Raw genomic sequence first — 20,491 nt, 5'->3', positions numbered from 1 at the left:
AAGACATGAGGTCAAAATTAAAAGAAAAAAAAAGGAGTAACATTAACTTCAAATGAAATAAAGTATCTATTACTTAGTCACCACAATGGTCATTCTACAGAAAAGATCAACTTGAAATATACGTGGTGTTGAGTAAACATTATCGTATGAATTTCACTAGGAAGGGCACTATAAACTAGGGGTATAATCAGTTATGGAACATTGAGACTTAACTCCTCATTCTCTCATACAAGATCTGGCACGCTGTACCAATTTCTTTTAGTCTTGTTGAATAGAGAAGGATATCACCTTTGGCTAAGTTAAATGTATCTGGATTCTGAATAATAGTAATAAGTGCAACATCTAGACAATCACTCTTTGGTTGTTTTGCATTCAGAATCTCCGTTCTTTACAAATCTTTTCACCACCTTACTAGGTCCATCACAATTGTGGGTCGTAAGGCAGAAAATCGTGATCATCCATTCAAGTGGCATTCTAAAACGGAATTTTTGCATGCATGGACGTATTCTGCCACATAAGCTCATGTAATTTCTCTTCTGCAACACAACCAACCGGTGCACACCCCATCAGCTCTCGTAAGGAATCCACTAACGCCACGCAGCCAATCAACCTTCTCCATGTCAGCAAAGGGACAAGGCTGCCACCACTGCAATCAGCTTTTGCCAACTAAGCCTGCGAAAACTCCTACATTGCATCGATTTAGTGCTCGGTGATAGGCACTAGCTGGTCCCCTAACCATTACAGTGACCATTCCCATCAAGGTCGGGAGTTGGGGGGCAGTGCCTACATGATTGGTCCCTCTTGCCCCGATTGTTGATGGCCGAGAATGGTCCCCTATTGACGATTCCCTATAATGCATGTGACACCTTGGCCAGTATAACGGAGCCCGTTTTACAGGGAATGGTCAGTGCACGACCATTCCCTAATCGTTCACCAATCCAAACTTCAAAGAGAACAACACTGTGTATTGTTTTTTCATGTGCTTCATCAAGCATGATAACAGACGACGCTAAGGGTTGGCTATCCACAAGCAATTCTCTGAGAATCATTCCATCTGTCATATACATGATTACTGTCTCATCCTACATCGGCCACGGTGTGGGGGGCCCTTGAGAAAGTTGGTTGGGACCCCATCGGATGTCGCTCTCCTCCTCTCTCTCCTTCTCTCTCCCTCTACACATCTCTATTGCATTCTCTCAACCTCTCTCTCCAAGGGAAAGTACAAGGAACCATCATTCAAACACAAAGCAATCACTAATGCAAGAAAAGAAAGAAAGGATTTTTTACAACCATCATTCAAGCACAAAGCAATCACTAATGCAAGAAAAGAAAGAAAGGATTTTTGGAGTGTAAAAAATCCTGATTCTTACCAAACAATCACCTAATTAACAGGTCCTTATTACGGAGGGTTATATATCTCACCCCTTTTCACGATCATCCTCAATTGCCAAACAAACCCTACCCAGCTCAGCTGCTCACAGGCACTCGTCTCTAATTACCAAACAATCACCTAATTAACAGGTCCTTATTACGGAGGGTTATATATCTCACCCCGTTTCACGATCATCCTCAATTGCCAAACAAACCCTACCCAGCTTAGCTGCTCTCAGGCACTCGTCTCTATATGGTTATTATATACGAACCACAGCCTGATAGTACCAATTTGCAGCGTTTAATTGTGTGTGTGTGTGTGTGTGTGTGTGTGTGTGTGAGAGAGAGAGAGAGAGAGAGAGAGAGCTCTCACTGCGCGCGAGATCCTGAAGGTTGATGACGCAAAATGTTGGTAACTGTTTACAACAAACATATTCAAAAAGCAGTGGAGCGAGGCCTGCAGTTCGAGCAATGTTGCAGGAGTCTAAACCACGTGGCTCAATACGGTGGCCTTAATAATAAAAGGACACCGGTAGGTCTTACACATTTTAGAAAGGAAATGAGGAGGCGGACAGATCCGGGACCTCATTGCATGAAGATCGGCGCTGAACTGCAATTTGCATGACATCATGCATAAGAAGGGTATGCACTTCAGATGCAGATGCACATGCCCCTCCCTCTCTCTCTCTCTCTCTCTCTCTCTCTCCCTCCCCAACAACAGCCGCTCTCTGATCTCTCGATGCAGGGCGTTGTCCCTCTATCTCGAATTGCAGTAGGGTCGAGAGGCAAGGCTCTCTCTCTCTCTCTCTCTCTCTCTCTCTCTCTCTTTCTTTTTCTGGCTCAGCCCGTGTAGTCGAGGGCTCACCACAGCAGCTCCTCTCTCTCTCTCTCTCTCTCTCTCTCTCTCTCTCTCTTTCCGGGTTGGGCTTCAATCTCATGCTTTTCCTGTGTGCGTAAAAATGGCCTCGAGAGCTGTTTTTGAGGGGATGATGCCTCAAAATTCACGAGGGGATTGCTCTAATAAGGGGAAGGCGACAGGGACAACAGCAAGGCTGCGTGAGGGATGTGAGAAGCAAGACTGCGACAGGAGAGGGGGGGCGAGGCCACAAGTGAGGATGAAGGAATCTTTTAACTAATACAATTTTTTTAAATATGTGCCTACGATTTCAAAAATTCGCTAAAGATTGGAATCCTGGAAGAAGACGCCTTCATTTTCTTCATTTTAGAAGGGAGGGAGAGCAAGAGAATGTAACGCGCGAGTGGAGGAGCTGTGTGTGTTGGACAGCGACTGGGCTAGGGGGGATGCGACAGCAAAGGGCAGGGACTTGTTTTTTTTTTGGGAAAATCTGGTTACCCCTGTAATTTGTGAAAATTCCCAAAATACCCCTCAAATTTTAAAAATTCCCAAAATGCCCCCACGTTTTGTAAAAAATCCCAATATTTTGTCCAAATTTCCCAAAATGCCCTTCAACTAGTACAAAATTCCCAAAATACCCCCGGTTGTAAGATTATTAAACATCTCCAAAGATAAAATTTTTTGAAGCTCTTCATAAGAAGATTGATTGTCTATCCTTGTAAGACGCTGCTCATGTAAGCTTTAGAGATGAGTAATTTTTTTATAGCAGAGGGGCAAGCAATGTCACAAGCACCTGGTGTCGGCGGGATGGTTCAACACAAAGGATGCTTCTTGATCGCGATGTGTCGGATTCGAATCTCGCTCTCGAGTGTTGAATTTGCCCCTTAAGACTCACATTCCAGACAACTTGAGATGGAATCTACTAAGATTTCATATAATAAATTGGGAGCTCACCGAGTATGTATGTGCACATTGACATGACGATTCACGCATCTAACATTGAATACAAAGTGCATCGACTAATTTTTTTAAAAGAATTGTATGTGTATTTATTAAACACGCTACTACATAAACCCGTCTTCTAGACGGAATGGAAAAGTGATAAGAGCACAGGGAAAGGCAGCGCGTGGAGGAGGGCTCTCTCTCTCCGGCCACACAATGTTCCTTTTCCTGTAGGATTGGGCATGGCAAACTCACGGAAAACTATGTCGATGATGTTGTAGATGAGCTGGCTCCGCTCCACGCATTATATCAAACTGGTCTTTCCTGTTGGAGCTCTTGTAGGCGGTTGTTGCCATCTTCGATCTATGCATGGCATGATCTCCTCCAACACCTCTACTACGTTCTCTCCATTATCGTCAGTGACGTGATATGCATACTCATCGATGGCGTCGAGCTCGCCATTGGAGTGCTCCGGAGAGAACCCTACTGTAGCACTTACCTGCCGGCCTCAACGTTCAAGAAAAGCATCCGAGTGAGTGAGTGTGTGTGTGTGTGTGTGTGTGTGTGTGAGAGAGAGAGAGAGAGAGAGAGAGAGAGAGAGATTTGGGAGAGATTTCGGCTCGTCCTCATGTGTGCCCATTAATTTTGGTGCCTGTACCATGGACCTCGGCCTCCTCAGAGCCACTGTCCTCATGTGTGCCCATTTGTGCCTATACCAGGGACTTGATCCCACCACCTCGGAGCCGTTGTCCTGCACGTTAATACTATATTATGAAACTTACTTGTGTGTCCAATCGCATCTAATTTGTGTTTGGATACATCTTGCATCTCGACGGTGTGATCGATGCTCCATGCAATTTGAAAAACTGGAAAGAAGGCTTTGAAGCTACAGCTATTGTTTTTAAACCTACTCAATAGCATAGTGGAGCAAATCGAGAGAGAGAGAGAGAGAGAGAGAGAGAGAGAGAGAGAGAGCAACAGGTCATTTCCATGGGAGAAGCAAGATGCTCATAAGATGCGCACGCACACACGTACAACAGAAGTATAAATTAATGAAATCAACTTTTATAATATATGCGAAGGCAGGTGTAGGTCAATGTCTGAGGCCAGTAGGTCATGGCCATGGGAGAGTGCCTTAGAGTTTAACAAAATGTTGACGGCGACGTAGACAGGTAGAAGGGTAGGCAGTGTTGAAATATTGTTAACCACAATCAAAGGCGCGTGGCAATCTAAAGGCATCACTAATTGAATCCTTGAACGGTATATTGGGAGACGCTTGTTCTAAAGCGGGTCTAGTAAGGAGACGGAATCGTTAAACATAGGAGCAGTTGGAGGCACAGGGTGATATCAAAGCCGAGGTCGCAGGAATGAAAAAATGGTGAAAATATCTAGACAGACGTTGCCAAGCATGTAGAGGTCCATCATGAGTCGATTGTTGTTGTTGCTACTCTCTCTCTCTCTCTCTCTCTCTCTCTATCATCGTCCGAAGCAACTACGCTCTGCATGCAAATCTTAAGCGACGTCCTCAGTTGATGATGGTTAGTTGAAATTATTTTCGCCTTCAACTTGTAGCCCACATGTGGCTCACCCCCGCCGACGGCTTCTAATAGTTAGATGAGTGAGACTATCGTCGTGGTGCTGCCTGCAATAGCAACAAAGGGTACTACTCAAAGTTACATCTATATTGAACCTTTGATGTTCCCCTAGAAAAATCACACTGAAGGTCCAATCTTTATATTCGACTCTTGTAGCATGATCCTTACAATGATGTTATTAGAAATTTGTAGCAAGCATAAACTCATGCACATTAATTGAGACAAATACCGTTCAATTAAGCATGCTATCCTTTTGGGTCTTGACTTTGTGTGTGTAGCAGTCTCTGTCCCTCATTGCTCTATGAACTTGGAAACAATGGGCTCACATTTAACATTTTAGAAACAATTAGCACAAATTAAAAGTGTTTTTTTTTGCAAATGATTTATGTATGCTAATGGTTAGAGATCTCTTGAATTACTATATGTTTGCAGGGAACATGATTCCTAAGTTGCTTGCCTTTTCTTTTTCATCATGAGATCTATGCCTTTCTACGACAAACCTAGTTAAGTGCATTTCCAGAATGCAATATCAGCATTTGATTATAGAAGCAAACATGGATAGGCAACACATTAGTCAATATGTATGTCAAGTGCGGCAAGTTCGACGAGCGTCATCTCCGCAATGTTATTGGACTTTATAAAGCACAAAAAGTGCTTGATGAGATTCCTGTTCGGGATGGCATCTCTTGAAGTGCATTGATTGTGGGATAAGCCCAGGGCCAAGAAGCTATGGGCTATTTTTGGTGGATGCAAAGCGAGGGTATCTCTCTAGATACAATCGCATACACTTACATCTTGAAGGCAAGGGTCATGGTCGGGAAGCTCTGCAGTAGTTGCAGAGAGTGCATCTCTCCAAATACAATCACGCACACTTGCACCTTGAAGGAATGTGGCATCACACAAGATGTTGATATGGGCAAAAGAATTCACGATGATATTGTTAGTCAAGGGTTGTTGAAAGAAGACGTCGTGCTTGGCACTGCCTTAGTTAACATGTATGCCAAATGTGGTGCACTTCATAAAGCACAAAAAATGCTTGAGGAGATTTTTGTCCGGGATGTCGTCTCTTGGAATGCGTTGATTGTGGGATATGCCCAACTTGAGCAGGATGAAGAAGCTTAGGGCTATTTTCGATGGATACAAAACGAGGGTGTCTCTCCAAATGCAATCACATATGTTTGCATCTTGAAGGCAAGGGTGGGTTAGGGTCAAGAAGCTTTGGGTTGTTTTCAGTAGATAGGCGAGAGAGAGCATCTCTCCAAATGCAATTACGTGCACTTGCACCTTGAAAGCATGTGGCATTACACAAGATGCTGATATGGGCAAACAAATTCACGATGACATTGTTAGTTAGGGGTTATTGAAAGAAAACACCGTGCTTGGGATTGCCGTGGTCGACAAGTATTTCTATTCACATGCTATATGACCAATGAACCTTATAAATTACTGCATATGTATAAGTGTATACCATTCTCTTTGTAACGTAATGTGTAAGCCTAAGGCATGCATGTCTCAAAGTCTATAGCTATTCATGTATTCACAGTTTCCATGCTTTTTGAAGGTGATTTCTTCCAAGTTGAGCTTAGCCATGTCCGTCATTATCATTTCATGCAATGGCGTATTATGTGAGTATGGTAATTGCAACTTTGCTTGCATATGTTTTGGATTTTGGACTATTGGGTAAATGTCACTATGGCTATGCCAATCCGTAGCAAGTGGGGAATTGATTTCATCATGTCACTACCCATAGCCCGAAGGACAAAACATCAATCATCATAGTAATGGACTACCTGACAATGCAAGCGACCATTCTTCATTACTTCTGGCATTTTTTTTATAACTAGAGAAGTTCATCCCGTTGGTTTTATGGAGACACCCTCAACGCAAATGGTGGTTGTATGCGTTCCTCCTAGGAGGCTTCATTTTTGGATGAGGTTGTGGACATCCTGCACATCTTTGAGGACAACCACTCCCATACACTCACAATACTTCTTTGAGGGACTCAAAGTAAAGAGAGAAGGGAGTATGCCCACAGATTGTGGACCCAACAATGCCTCACTAAAAGTTTTTGCTAAGCCACAAATTCAAAGTTTAACCCTTTCAAGGCTGTTATGTTCACTTCTGGTATCATGTCTACTATCGTCTCAACTGTTTCATTCCTCTTCTTTCAACAAGAAGAGAGAGCACATGCGTTCTGATAAATTTTGGAGCACAATTGGTTACTTGGTTGGTTTTGTGATTGTCGTCGCCTCGGCTTTTGTTTTGGAACACAAGTGGATGAGTAGAACCAATTGATAGGCAACAACAATGACTTAGATTGGGACTTGATGAACATTGGGAAGAAGCAACTTGTGTCCCATAGGGCTCACTATGAGCGCTAATAAAGGGGATAATTAAGTTCAAAAAAGGGTTGCAGTTTAAGCGTTAGGCTTTAAACCCCACTCCTTAACCTACTTTGGTAGTTTATTGCTTGGTAATTCTTATTTCTTGTAGAACCTGAGAGAGAGAGAGAGAGAGAGAGAGAGAGAGAGAGAGAGAGAGAGAGAGAGAGAGAGAATTACATGTTGTCATAATAGGAGGGTCTTTGCTATCGATCACAAAACCTGGTGCAAAACATACTTGAGGAGGAAAGCGTTGGGATAAAGAATTGTCTTTGTCGTACAAAACGGTTATGTAGAGGAGAATGTTGGCCTACAATATATAAGATGCATTGCCAAACAAAGACATACACATCAAGCACCTAGGAATAAAAGTAAACATTTACAGAGTGCATTGAGTATTGTTGTACATAATTTGAATTGTCCAAAACTATGAGAAAAAAAGTACGTACGGTCTATTTAATATATAGATATGATGAATTCACAAACTCAAAAAATACTAAAAACATTAATAGACTATAAAAATCGAATTGCACTACTAACCTAATAATTGTGTACGAGTGTCGTCCAATTGTGCAAGCCGGAGGACAACGTTTGAGTCAAGGTACATACAAGCAATGTGAATAGTTAAACATTTTGTCTTGCAATGAAGCATCAGCGAGTGAAAATGCTAAATATACAATGCACGTCATGCAAAAGTGCTATACAAAAGTATTGTGGAGAGTTGGCATTGTGGTCTCTCCAAAAATTATAAGAAACAAAAGCCGTGCCCTACCCCGTAGCGTTTATGTGTTGCGCCAAGCAAACGCATGGACATGGGGAATTGGATGCAAATAATGGACGTTGCAATGTTGTTGAGCTGGAGTCGTGCTTGTGCAATTGAAACGTCCATTGTTGTGAATATATTTCCTCTCCCTCAGACACAAAACACGAGTTAAGACAAATACAAAAGATGTAGGAGATAGATGTAACTTAAAAAGAAGCAGAGATAACATAACGTCATAGACAGTGTAGGGTTTATTTTAGTGATGAGTTCTCAATTCATAAGCTCCAACACAAGTACTACAGTAGAATGGCCCAATAAATATTAACTTTGTATTCTAAGGGCACCATTAAAGTTTCTCATTTGGGGGCATGTGCCAAAGTATGCACTTTTGTGCTTTTCTAAGGGCAAGTTGGCATGCATATTGAACAAAGAATTGCCAAGCACAACATGTTACTCCAAGGACCCTTGACTATTTCTTCATTACCTCTGCTACAAATAGTCTTTTATTGTGTCTATTTTTGCCTTCACTAATTATGCTATCATGTCTATCATCACCAATGCTTCTATGTTGCTCCTCTTTTTTCAAGTTGGGCTCATGTTTAAAAGCTTTTTGTAGATCGTTTATTCTCCCTCAGAAAGCCCAAGGAAGAGCGAGTTTGAATGCTTACTTTTGTTAGCCTCATGCTCAAGCTTGTTTTGCAAATATTTGGTCTTCTTCAGCTACTTCCATTTTGCTGCCTCCTTTGTCTTTCGCTAGATCTAGGATGCTACCTCACTAGTGGCCAACTCATGTGGGCCTTTACAAAGATCACGAAAGAATTAAAACTTACAGAATATATCTGCTACTTTGGAATCCGGATTTACACATGGTAGAGCTACACTAGCACGGAAAAATGACAGAGTACAATTATATAAAAAATGTGGTGTATGGCTAGTCCCAAACACTCCCCCTTCCTAGTTTGTGTCGTCCCTTCACATGACCATGTGCAATCTGGTCATTAGGTTTGTCTTCAAAGCTAGTCTTTAGCTTTGAAGTTGCTTGGTAGTTGATGACACTCCCTCCTTCCTTAAGTGATTCATATTTGTTGTGTTCCAGATATTGCATAGCAGGCGAGGAGCACTCCTATTGTCTGTTGTCGTTGCTTCATTAGCACCAATGTCAGGCTTTTGCCTGCCATTTGCCACCAACCTTGCTCTCATGCTAAACCTGCGCTCATAATGAGCGTGATAGTTTACATGAGGGGTCGCAAAAGAGATGATGGATATCGGAGTAGACATGCTATAGGTGCACAAACTTTAGACGAAGTCCTCAAGAATCGTTGCACCACTACAGGGAAAGCGCCTTTTCAATGCAGGCATGTTAAACAAAAAAACAATGATAGGATTGAGGCCCTTTTTAAGAGCTAGGGCTTTTATCATCTTGATCCCTCCTACTCTTGTCTCTGCATTCATCATCGTCACCATTGCCAGTATCTCTGCTATATCTATCCCTGTGATCAACACGCTCTTTAAGAGTCCTTCGATCACTACGCATATGTGGCTATGATCCCTTCTATTTTTTTTTATATTTGTCACGGTCTCTTCATCGGCCATTGATAAAATCTAAAAACAAAAAAGAAGAAGTCAACTGACATATTTTGTAAGGACATGGGTCCTACGGGCAAGGCCACCACCACGGTCGGACAGTGTGTAAGCTAGGGGGAGGCTATAAGATAGCACAGTTGGGTGGAAACTAGCACACACATTACCATCGCCCTTTCACTGGTATCTGGGCTATGTTTTGAGAAAAAGGAAAAGCGGGTTGCATGTGCATGCGACGCGCTGCTTCTCTCACACGACCTGTGGATAGCAGCATCTCCGCTATGCACCTAAAGGAAAGTAGGCACGCAAACAAAAACAATGATAGGCGGCCGCAACCGTCCCACCTATGCCATCCACAGCGCACGACCAAGGCAAACTCGACCGGCAACTCTATGGCATCGAGGCTCCGAAGGCTCCCATTGTTGGCATCGTTGGTTGCACGCATAGGAAGTCCTGCTTAACCCTTGCATGAAGGACGGTTGAACCCACCCCATGGGGGTAAGAGGCCAACAGTTTACCATCAAAATATTGAGCCTTGTTGTGTATAACAAAGGAATATAGCATATTTGTGTTGAAAAGAAAGCTAGAAGGAAAGGGAAAACTTCAAACTTCAAAGAAGTAGTTTCACCGTTTCTTTTCACTTCTTGGAGGAAGGCAAGTTTTCCTCCAAAAATTCTTTTTCCTCAAGGAGGTAGCTTCAATGTGAAAAAAAGCCTTCACAAAAACAACGAGTTTTTGTGAAAATTCAACAAAGGTGTTCTTATGACGAACGACACGTGAAGCGCTAAAATTTTCGCAAGGCGAGGTTCGCATGCGACGCAAATCGTGGAGCATAAAAAACACAAAGACTTCAAGCTTCACAAGGTACATTGTTTTTTCTCTCTTTACATTAGTGTGTGTTTACCATGGCCAGTGAGGATATCACACCTACACACACTTTTTATTTTGAGAACGTAGATCAAAATCAGGGCACGACGGGTGCTACTGACACTAATATGCATGACGATAATGGTCTAGGAGATCATGGCCTTGTAGATATGGCTGCGTTCAAAACTTTGAAAAATCGCCAAAACATACTTGAAATCAACCTCTCTACACTCAATGCGAATGTTACAAATCTTACAGAGCTACTTGTGAAATTTATGAATTCACAAACGGCTCAAGGAGCCACAAGTGTCACGGTTCAAAAAAACCAAGCTCGCACGACTCAAGGAGTCCAAGAGACAAGTGCTTCAGAAGATGTAGAAGGTAGCAATGCATTACTTAAAAATATCACCATTCCTGAGTTTCACGGGGAAGAGCGTGCTTGCAACATCGGGGTATGACTTCGCTACTTTTTGTGATCTCTTCCTTCCTATTTTCTTCTTCTTCTGAGATTGGGCAATTGATGCCGTGTCTCTTTCCTCAAGAATATAATGTTGTTTTTGGAGCATCGATCGTGTGAGTACGTTTATTGGTACCACATGCGTACTTTGTGATGGCTCCTTAGTAACCTCAATCAAGTTTAATGGCGTGATCTTCGGTGCATTGGATTATTCGGACATTGGACAATCAAATGATCCATGCCACATCGATTACACATGAGTATCAACATTGTAGACATGCTCACTTGATTGGTTTGCATTAGTGTGGCGTTCTTTTGTAGCCTAATAGGACACTCAATCACACGATGTGGACCTCCACACTCATAGCATTAAAGAGGTGGTCTCTTAGCAGTGTAATTGATATTTTGGCCTCTTGCAGCAAGAGCAGCTACTTGATAGACAGGTTTGACTTGTCCCCTATAGTCCTTCATGTAGTATTGTGGACTTTCTTCAAGCGCATCCATCCCATAGGCAATATTAGGGTCTATATCTTCCTCGCAACCTTCCAAACAAGCAATAGATGACTCACAACCCACTTGATTCACAGAGTCCTAGCACTGGAGGTGGGAAGGGTGTTGTTTGAACAAAATTTTGGGCCCTAGGGACCATGTGTTGTGGCGTTTGTTCAAGAGGTGGGGCCGGCATCAATGCAGGCACTCGAGGTGTCTCTGTCCATGCTAAGGTTGGTCTATTGGCCATTGCGCGGTTAAATACTATGCAATCCTTAGCTTGATGACCATAACTCCCACATGCATTACAATTCCCATTGAATTTTACTCTAAAAGTAAGGCATTCACTTGTACTATGTGGACCATAGCATGCTGAGCACCATTGTTGTTCCCTTCTTGGATACATATGATTGTTTTGCAGAGCACGATTGTCTCTAAGACTCTCTTGAATGGCCTTGGTGAGATCTGCTAAAGTCCTCTCATATATCTTTGGCTCCTTAGCAATAGGCTTTAGGGTCATTGATTGATGCCCCGATGCTTGCAAGCTAGTAGATTTAGGCTCAACAGACACTCTTTCTCTTTGAATCATTAAATTATCCTCCAATTGGATTGCATTGGTGGTGATTGCTACCCAAGTGGTGATACCTCTAATGACTAGGCCATTGTAGATATCCTCATGTCGTAATCCCTAATGAATCTATCAAGCAATTGATTATTATTGAAGCGCTCATTTGGATTAGAACGAGAATTCAAACACTTTAAGTGATTAATAAAGTCTCTCACGGACTCTCCTTCCTCTCGTTGGGCTTTCTGGAGCTGAGAGACTACACCCCAAAGCACTTCCTCTCATATGTATTCTTTCAAGAACATTCTCCTAAGAGTAGGGTAAATCGTTTTTTCTTCCACCCTTAGGCTTCTATACCAATCCCCTGCCTTCCCACTTAGGGTTAGGCTTAAAGCATTACTCTTATGTAGGTCATTGTGTTCTCCTAGAGAATCGCATATTTTTTCCAAAACTTCGATATGCTTTCTCACATCCCCGTCTCCACTAAATTTTTGAGTGAGCTTGGCTATTTGTACTGCCTTACTTCTAGGTTCTCTCTTAGGCGTGTTACACATATTCTCAGCAATAGATCGATCGATAGCTTGAGCAAATGTTGCCAGGTCACCTAAGTGAGCAGGCACCGTGGGTGAAGGCGCTCCAGAGACTACATGTGGAGTAGGTATTGGCATTGGGATTGGCGCATAGGGAGCCCTTGGGTTCCACGTTTGGTATGGTGTTGTGCTATGTGGCGGCCCAAAGTTCATATGTGTGGCCCTAGGCATAGCAGGCGTCGGATGTGACATGCTAATGCTAGCCGGTATGGTCCCATGGAAATAAGAGCTTGTATGTTGTGGTTGTGGAGCATAAGTTGTTGAAACAATGGGAGGGGTAGGAGGTACATGAGCATGAGGACCCATAGGTGCATACGATTGATACACACTTGTAGGGGCTGTTGTTTGCATTGAGCTACCATGTAGCGGTGCTTTACTAACAAATTAGGTCCATGGCGTGTTTCTTGGCATGCCCATCATTGGGGTAGGCATGGTAGCCGTGGTGTCATCAAGAGAAAGAGGAGCTAGACTTGGAAAAGTAAAGCTATCACTTGTGGACTCGGATTGCACTAAGACCCCTGGCGAAACAACATATGGAGGATCCATCGGACTTACCGAGGAAGTATCCATTTGCGATAAGGTTGGTTGTTTAGACTTCCCTGTATCCAAGAATCTCATGAGAACTGTTGAAAGCATGTGGATCTCCTTGTTCTATCTCTCTAGCTCAATAACCCTATGGATGACTTCACAAACTCTTTGTTGTTGATCCTCTACACTAATAGCACCCGTTGTGGATTGTAGGACATCTAACCAACCCACGTGATAGGTGTGACCTATGTATAGGTCGGTTAGAGTTTTCGTTTGTAGTTCGTACTCCCAGTTCTCATTTAAGAATGCTCCATCTAGGATTGAGATGCTAGGGATGTCCTTTGAACTAGATGCAATGTGGCTCTCTATGCGTTGACCCTTAGTGGTCGCTAATTCATGAGCACTCGATTGCTCTCCTAACAATGATATTGAAATAAGGGCTTTTGCTTTTAACTCTCTTCATTGCTCCGCCTTGCGTAAGCTCTCGATTTCCTTTTCCCTAGCTGCAATGATATATCGCTCAACTTCTTGTACTTCAGCAAGGCTTCTACCATCAGGTAATATAACCTCGGAGGGAAATAGCTCTGAAGAGTCAGGGGGTGTAGTGAATGGAGTATTCATGTGCACACTCTCCAGGAGCATGGGGTTTACGTTGGTTATGAATGGAAAATTTACTTCCCCACCCCCCTCTTTTACATCATTAGCCCCATGTTCGAAAGCGAGTGGCTCTACTAAAGGTTTCCTTCAAGCGGCTAAGCATGCACGGCCCAGACCGTGGGCCCATGGCATGCATGTCTTGGCTTGAGCTACTGGGATTAGGTATCAGGTAACCCTCCATGATGTTGTAGTCAGAGGAAGAATCACTGGACGCAATATGTGGGTCCTGAGTGGTACTAACTTGGGTTCCCGCTGAGGGCCTAGAGCCTAAGGTAGAGGAATAATGAGTGCCCGCATAAACGGAGACACTCTCGATGTTCTCATCCTCTAGCACACGACCAAAGCGTAGGTGCTGTGACTTCCCCACTCTAGAGGTGTTGATGAGTGCCCGTGAAGGCCACACACCTAGTTTTTTAGGTGTTTACAACCCAATTTTTTGTATTTTTGGTCCTTTTTTTTAAAATGGGCCACAAAATATCGCGTGCGATAGCTCAAAACGAGCATCTTGGCTAAAGGGACGTGTTGTGCTTTATAGCCCTCGATTCGGTTACGTACAGCCCTCGGAATCCTTAAACTGGTCTTTTCCTAGGTGGGGAGAGGACTAGAATTAGTAAGTCCAAAGGGTGAGTGTGAAGGGGATGGTACAGGACTTGAGGAACTTGTCCCACATGCCCTCCCTTCACTTGAGATCCTAGTCTTTATATGTAAGGTAATGTAAGTAGTATATCATAAGACTGAGGACTGAGGCTTGGGCTTGGGTTTGGGCTTGGGGAATGATCCCGATCCCTTCCTTTTAGGATAATAGATTTTTTTATTTTAATTCCTGAATTTCTTTTTGGTCCCAAATATCCCGAGCGTTTTTTTTATAAATTTTATAAAATAATACCACGGACGGTCACATGCAATTTCAGTGGCCTTTTTGGGCCACACACACACTAAACCTTTACCTACTCTCCTAACTAACCTAACCTTATCTCCTCTACAACTAACTACTCTGCTAACTAAGCTTAACTACTCTACTAACTACTTTGCTGACTACTAACTGACAGTGAAGCTACCTACTCTGCTAACTGCTTAATCATCCACTAGCTAACACACTAATTACTAACTGGGCAAATAAAAAAAAAATGTGTAAAAGCAGACATTGGCAGCAAACAGAGATTATACTTACTCATTCACTACTAACACAGTAACTACTAACTGTGCAAAAGATGACATTGGCAGAAAACAGAATTATGCAAGAAATAAAAACTTGCAGAAAATAACTTCTTCTTCTTCCTCTTCCTTCCTAACACAAACACTCACAGAAGAAGCACAGAGTGCCTCTTAAGCTTAGTGCAGGGCAATTCCCCGGCATCGGCGCCAAAAATGTGGGCTTCTGCCGCGCGTATCGAAGCAAGGGACTTGCCTAACATTGTGTGCGAGCCACAGATGGCTCCAAGCATGCAACTAGCCTAAACTAGTGAGCTCAAAGATGACAATGGTGTGTTACTCACAGCTCTACGCTTGCTGTCGTGGAGGATTCCTCGCCACGAAGAAGAGGGAGCCGCCGTTGTGCCGCGCTCAACCGCCTCGCCGCCGTCGTGCCACCGCAATGCTCGATCACACACACACACTCTTTCTCTCTCTCTCTCTCTCTCTCTCTCTCTCTCAAGCACACACAGACACTAGTACACAAAGGAGACGGAGAAGGAGATAGAGCAAGAGCACTCTTGTTGCATTGCACAAATGAGAGAATGAACCATTTTAGGTTTAGATTGACTTTTATACGGGCTTTTCCGTTCACATTTGGGCGCCCACACTTAGCCAATCTTACCTAAACATTATAGGTTCCATTTTTAGAGTGCGCCTCTCATTGACGACCACTCTTAACCATTCCTACCTGACCGACAAGCCCGGCCAATAACATAATACACTACTAGCTCCGACAAGCCCGCTGGCCCATGGCTACATAAAAGGTGGTCGCTTGGTGGTAACAATTTTTTAAAGTATGTAGCTATGATATGAAAGGAGTAGCTATTAGGCCATGTGGTTTTTAAAAATTGTATCGAAATGGCTAAAGTCTAAGTCAAATTTGTAACAAGACATCCACAGTATCTAAATTGAGTTCCGTTATGGGATATGTTAATTTATATAGGACGTTTGTCCTTATGTTTGCAATAAAGGCACTCCCTCCATATGAATTAACCTAGAAGTGTATCAAGTATGTTTGGTCTTCGAAATTTGAAGTAGATTTTTAGTTATTGAAGATAGCAATCATCACTAAAACAACACTTTGACAACCCAAATGGGAAGTGACTTTCATGTGCATGTCAACATATGTGGAATGGAAATGGGTGCCATATTGGCACAACCTAGCAAGCATAAGGTTCAATAAGGTAGAGCAATGATAGCTCTACCACAAAGAGAGAAGCATTGCAAATGGTTTTAGTGCAAATAAGTTTACACATTATCTGCTAGGAAAATTGTTCCATTTTTATGTGGATCACCAAGCTTTGCTACATTTGATCTATAAGGTGGTCACCAAGGAAGGTTAATACGATGGATGATGTTTCTTTGAATTCATGATATTTCACAAACCTTGAAAAATGCATTATGCAGATAATTTTCTTTCATGAAGTATTGAAGGAATTTCCTAAACATCACTAAGGGATGAACCTCTGGATGCTGAATTATTTTAGACCACAACAACAAAATAGCTAGATCCTAGATTATAAGAGATTTATGACTTCTTATAGCAAGGGAGTTTACCAAAGACTATTTTTAGGCCAATAAGAAGGCTCTTATACTCAAAAGCTTGAAATTCACATTGATTTGAGGTTGCCTATATAGAGTGGGGATAAATGGTGTGTTGAGGTGATGTGTGCCGATTCAAGCCAGCATGTATGTTATTAGTGAAGCTCATATTGGAAGCTTTAGAGGACCTTTCTCTACTCTGATAACTCATAAGAAAATCTTATAAGCTAGATTATGGTAAAAAATTATGGTGACAAATTTTTGGATTTGTTGCAAGACATGTGATATTTGTCATAGGATGCATAGTCCAATTACAACCAATATGATGCCCTTAACCACTGATAGAAGACTTTTTCCGTGTACAGAGTAGTGTGTATAGGCATGAAAACATGTACAAAATATGTAAACATATGCATTTGGAAGCTTCACAACGTGGTTTTGGGTCCAAACATGATGACATGTACACATTGTAAATAGTCACATTTGTGTGTCGATAATCGCGCACATGTACATGCCTGGATAGGGTGCCAAAGCCTTAGATGTGGTGCCAAGTGGTTTCTTTTGGTTCTAGTGAATTGTTTTGAGATTTCTAGAATGTAAATAATGCAAGTGGAAAGTGTGGGCACTCTCATCACACCCTGAAAGTTTGACATGTGCGATTGCGACGCCCTTTGTTTAGGGATGCACGAACCACCTTGGAAGTGGTCAAAAATAGAATTTTGGTATGTAGCCATAAAATTTTGGTATCAAGGATCAAGCCTACAAAATTTGGCGGATTTGGTATTTTTCCTGTGAAAAATGTCCATTGGGGGTCAAAAACTGACCAAAAGTGGCCCTAAAAATGTCAAAAATGGTGTGAAAAGGCAAAAAATTGCCACATCAATCACAGTTCCATGAGTATAAAATCTTAAGGGAGAGTAGATGGAGTTGAATATCATCACTTTCACCTCTATGTGTGAGGAGGAAGCAGGGTTTCGACAAGTTGTCCTATGCAATCTTGTCTTGTTCGCGTCCTATTTTCGAGTGTGGAGGAGTGAACGAGAGTTTCTTATCTTCAATTTTGCACTTGAGAGAGTCTATATAAGTTCTGAGGTTTCCATGGACGTGTGTGTGCAAGGAATTGAGGGAAGAAGGTGCTGCATTTTGCAAGACAAAGTGACCTTGTATTGGTGCCATTAGGGTTGGGGCTACACCAAAGAGTTCCACAAAGTGGATTTTGTTGAGGCTTTTGCAATGGTTCGAGAGAGGCCTTTTGTGGCTGGAGTTTTTGATGGCTTTCTTGTGTCTTTTGGTCACAATCATGTGGGATTTTAGGCTTTGATTACCTTGATTCACCTCGTAGTGTCTGCAGGCAACAAGCAATGGCTTGTAGGTCGATATGTTTGGAGCTTGAATTGAGTTTGAAAGGAGGATTTTCATTGATCTCTTGAGTTTTTGTGTGTGTGGTGAGGAAATTAAGTGATTTCCTTGTGTTGTGTTGAGGTAGGAGGGTGTGTGAGTGTGCACAAGGTGTCTTTGGCTCCATCATCCTTTGGCGATCCTGCTAGGGAGAGAAAATGTGATAGTTGTGCACCCAGGCAATTTTGCTGTGAAGTTTGAGAGTCCTTGAGAAAAGTGGTGGTGTGGTTGAAGCACAAGACTTAAGATTTTGTGGAATTACTCAAGCAAAGGAGAAGCAACTCCAAAGAGATGGCTTATAGTAGGCTAGTGTTTAAAGGAAAGGAGCATGTGAAGGATTGGATTGTTGACTTTGAGTGGCATACCCTTGGTATGGACATTCTAAATGATGAAGCAAAGCTTCATGTATTTCATCTTGCACTTAAAGTGGAAGCTCATGAGTGGTTTGAAGGTTTGGAGGAAGACAAAAGCAAACATGGGAGCATGTGAAGCATGCAATTTTTGACAAGTTTGGAAAGAGACTGACAACGACAGAAGCAACAACAAAATTGAGAGGTTTGCAAAAAGATGTTCGTACTAGCTTTCAAACGTTTTTTGCCACACTTCAAAGGACTTTGAATAAAATGAGAGGCAACATCCCAAGTACCCCGAGAGGATTTCTTCAAGAGATTATAGTGGAAAAATAAGGATAGAAATTTTCTTTTGTGCATAAGCACAAATGAACATGCCAACTACATAAATCAAGCTCATACAACGATACTAGGAATCCATTTTGTAGAAGCACAAATGAACATGCCAACTACATAAATCAAGCTCATACAACGATACTAGGAATCCATTTTGTAGAAGACCAAACAATTCAAAGCTTTACATTGTTGGGGGTATATTGGCCATCCATGAGAGGAGATGTTCATGCTTACATAGAAAAATTCTCTCAATGCAAAAAACAAACACTATAGGCCAAAGCACCAACCAACCACAACATCAATTGAGGGGGTATCAAATCATAAATAGCCAAAATTTCAACAGTAAAAGCAACTGCCACCTTCATAATAAAGTGATCATCAAATCCATCCTAGTGGCTGTTCAAAGTTAGCTATCAAAGAACGTGCTCAAATGCTACAAAATCTTCTATTCAAGAGAAGTAACATGCAAGAAACATTGACATAAAAAACCCTTAAGCAATCCGCTTAATACCTCCTCTTGCACAACATAGTGTTTCAAAATGCATTGACATCATTAGAATGGTAGTGTTGTGCATGTATTAAAAAATTGTATCTATGCATAACCTAAATTGGCTATTGTCCCAAAGGACTCTAACTAAGAGAGGGAGAGGCATTCTAAATGTGGAGCCAATGGTTTAAAAGCTGATACCAAAAGGGCAATATTTGAAGAGTCAATCAAGTGTTTATACATTAATATGTAATTTTTTTACAAAATCAACTCAATATGTCTTTCTAAGTCTAAAGGTGGGGAACATTGCAAATTAATAACCCCTAAGTGTGAGGATATAGCGTAAATATCATCATAAAAGTCAAAAAATTATAATTGTTTTGTGGGGTTTATTGACCAAAAAAGCAACCAAAACAGAGAAATTCACAAAAATATGGCCAATTCTAATATTTAAGTATGTTTTTCTTTATTATTTCCTTGGATTTTTATTTTTTAGTTTGAATTTGTGATTTCTTGTTGATTTTCCTGATTAAAAGGTCAAAATCAATAAATAAATGGCAAATAGGCTCATATGGAGAAACATATGATAGTGATCAAGAAGATACGATGGATAAGCATGTCAAATCTTGTCAATCTTAAGAATGGAGACGAAAAGCCCAAATTAGGCCCAAGATGCTGCTTGAGTTTGCAAATTTTCTAGAAACTAAGAAAAACGGAGTCCAAGTAAGGAGATTTTTTTAAAAAACAGTGTTTTTTCAACTTATTCGGACCAATAAAAGGTATGAGAGAATTTGATCTATGGGTCAAGGTATGTATACATTAGGTAGGCCTAGAATAACATCATTTCCACATGTCACCTTCAGAGAGAGCTCTTAGAGGACTACTTCATGGAGCTTTTGCAAGCTTCTAGCAAATGCTGTAGTAAATGGACTCACACGAGACATGAGGGATGAGTTCCTACGTACTAATGAACTTGCTTTATCACAAGATCTTCAAATGGGTAGCACAAAAAAACCTTGGATCACTAGGACATGCCTAGAGAAAAAGGACATAAAAATGATTGTAGCCGTTGGTCCAATTTATGAAATTAGACCAAATTGGAAGGGGACCACATCATATACTTATAAAACACTCTGATAAGCTTACATGACTATTTAGTGTGGGTCTAGGGGGACCACTAGATGGTAATCTCAAATTTCAAAGTGTTAAAACTGGATTCTGACTTTGCAAGAAGCTTCTACACTATTCATATAGACAACGTACCTAGATGGAGGCATGGGAAAACATCAAATGAGTCCTACGGCATTAGAAAACGGCTCAAAATTATACAAAGGATCATTTTTTATCCATGGCACAACAAATCAACTCCAAAGCAATCCAAATTTGATATGGCAAGTCTACATGACCTATGGGACAAGCCCATGCACTCCAAAGTGATTAAAGTCATCACTACCAAGAGTAGGGATCAACATTGTGTTGGAATTAGGGTTGCAGAGAAACGCACACAGCTTGGAGAAAACGAAGGAATCTCAAGGCACACAA

General features: G+C 41.7%; 1 protein-coding gene across 2 annotated transcripts in view; it reads right to left on the bottom strand.

The window, feature by feature from the left end:
• The window catches only part of LOC147450418 (pentatricopeptide repeat-containing protein At4g13650-like), a 51,520-nt gene extending 49,524 nt beyond the window's left edge, over positions 1–1,996 (bottom strand). For both annotated transcript variants that reach the window (XM_086519656.1, XM_086519657.1), the window contains exon 1: positions 1,745–1,996. The gene's annotated coding sequence lies outside the window, so the exon portion shown is untranslated. The remainder of the gene's footprint in view (positions 1–1,744) is intronic.
• Positions 1,997–20,491: the final 18,495 nt, after the last annotated feature.

The sequence above is a fragment of the Adiantum capillus-veneris genome, chromosome 9, assembly GCF_014529385.1.
Source record: "Adiantum capillus-veneris isolate H3 chromosome 9, ASM1452938v2, whole genome shotgun sequence".
Taxonomy (NCBI): domain Eukaryota; kingdom Viridiplantae; phylum Streptophyta; class Polypodiopsida; order Polypodiales; family Pteridaceae; genus Adiantum; species Adiantum capillus-veneris.
This window is presented reverse-complemented; position numbering and strand designations above follow the sequence as displayed.